A 2,500-nucleotide genomic window follows, 5' to 3' on the forward strand; every position below is an offset into this window, starting at 1 on the left:
TACATAACCACAAGCCAGTTTTTTCTTTCTTTCTTTCTTTCTTTCTTTCTTTCTTTCTTTCTTTCTTTCTTTCTTTCTTTCTTTCTTTCTCACACACACACACATATATATATATATATATATATATATATATATATATATATATATATATATATATATATATATATATTATCTCTCTCTCTCTCTCTCTCTCTCTCTCTCTCTCTTTCTTTCTTTCTCACATAGATGTATGTATTCTCTCTCTCTAGATTTCTTTCTTTCTTTCTCTCTCTGTGTCTCTCTCTCTCTCTCTCTTCAACATAGTAGATGAGGTTAAAAAAAGACCGAAGTCCATCGAGTTCAACCTATACAAATATAAAATACCTACAACAAATTCCAGTTAAGCTTAAATAATCCCACTAAAAGGTGACCCATTTAATACTAGCAATCATATCCATTAATTTTGTTTCTAGACAGAAATGTATCCAAACAATTTTTAAATGTATCTAGGGTATTGGCATTCACTACCTCCTTGGGTAATGAGTCCCACAATGTTATTGCTCTTACAGTGAAAAAACAGAGTTTCTGCCATTTCTGTATATGGGCCTTGAATATATTTATATAAAGTAATCATGTCACCTCTCAAGTGCCTCTTTTCTAAAGAAAACAGACCCAGTTTCGCTAACCTCTCCTCATAGTTTAAATTCTCCATTCCCCTTATTAGCTTTGTGGCCCTTTCTCTCTCTCTTTCTTCCTATCCTTCTTTCTTTCTCAGATATATATATATATATATATATATATATATATATATATATATATATATATATATATATATATATATATATATATATATATATATATATATATATATATTCTCTTAATCTCTTTCTTTCTCGCGCTCTCTATCTCTCTCTGTATCTCTCTCTGTCTTTTACTCTCTCTTTCTTCCTATCTTTCTTCTCTGTAAATTACATTTTCTTATTAAGCAGATTATTTAACCACCATCATATAAATATATCCCTGTGCCATCATCAATACCTGTTTTTTTAGCAGGTTTACTTTACAACTAGTAAGAAGCAGATAACAGTGAACGATATAACATATAATATGTATGTTTTGCTTTGTCTGGGGTGTTAATAAATTGTAATTATTCAGATACACATACAACTGATACAAATGTATAACTCATCCTATTTACCCTTGTTGTTTTACAGTTGTTTTAAATTAAACGAATAAATAAATATGGCACTCAAACAAGTATATATTACTGCTCCTAATGTTTTATTAACGCCCTGTATTTAACGACTCTAACAGGTTTGTTGGTATCATAAATCTTCTTCATATCTGAGACCCTAAAAATAATTTTATTTTGATGTTGGGTCACTTACAGTAGGGGTTCCTTGTGATCTGATAATGTGTTATTTCAATAGAAGAACATAACCTAATAAAAAAGTTAATTTGGCAATTAATACTTTTCAATTAACTGTGTTTTTTTTTAAACAAATCAGTATAGATATTAAATATATCTAGTTCATTGTAGCTATCTGGAATCTTTGGTTACCAAGTCTTCTTACTGCTATCTAGATTGTAATGAGCTGAACATAATTTGGTTAATTAATGTAATTTAGCAGGAAATAATAATCGCATATCTAAGACCGTTTATAATATTAACCCTTGATTCAGCTATTAAATCTTCCTTAAGAATCTTATAGCCCAAATGTCTGTAATTTATATGGGACCTACATTCCCTTATCATACCCACCTTAAGAAGGTATACTTGTGTCTTCAGGGGTCCTGAATTGAATTAATTATCTAAAGTGTTAATGTCCCATCATCAGTGTATAATCAACATAATCATTAAGAGGCTTTAATCTTGAAGGATGAGTTTCCAATGTTTTTAAAACTTTAGTCTTCAGATAACGTTATTAAGGATGTAAAAAAAAATCAAAAGATACATTATTACCTGAGAGAGGATCAGACTTGACAAGGTAATAAAACAAACAAGTTATTTGATGTAAAAATGTAATTCATTAAAGAGAGAGTGTAAGAAAGTCTGTCACCTACAAAAAGAAAGATTAATGATTAATCAAGTAAATCCCCCCTATTGCATATAGTGGATATTGCATCCAATAATGCATATAGATTTATGTAATCACTTGTATGCAAAGGTTATGCAAAATGTAAGTAACTGAAATTACATACTCATTCAAATTATTATTTCTTAACAATAGAAGATTTTAGTAATATTTAATAAGACTTACACTTTGTTGGACAGCATATATTTACTTAATTATTTGAATGTGTCAGAGACATTTATGAGAAGATACTACTATCTGGACTAAAGGTTTTTGATAAAAAGAAAAATAATGTAATCAATTACAATGAACTTGGCTTAGAATGTAACTTAACTGTGCTATGCAATGAAAGTTTAAAAAGCATTTAGTCATTACTTTTCATTTTATAACAACATTATAAATATTGTTTGCAAAGCATAAAGTATGCCAAGGAAACAATAATGAAT

Source organism: Bombina bombina, chromosome 9, assembly GCF_027579735.1.
Source record: "Bombina bombina isolate aBomBom1 chromosome 9, aBomBom1.pri, whole genome shotgun sequence".
Taxonomy (NCBI): Eukaryota; Metazoa; Chordata; class Amphibia; order Anura; family Bombinatoridae; genus Bombina; species Bombina bombina.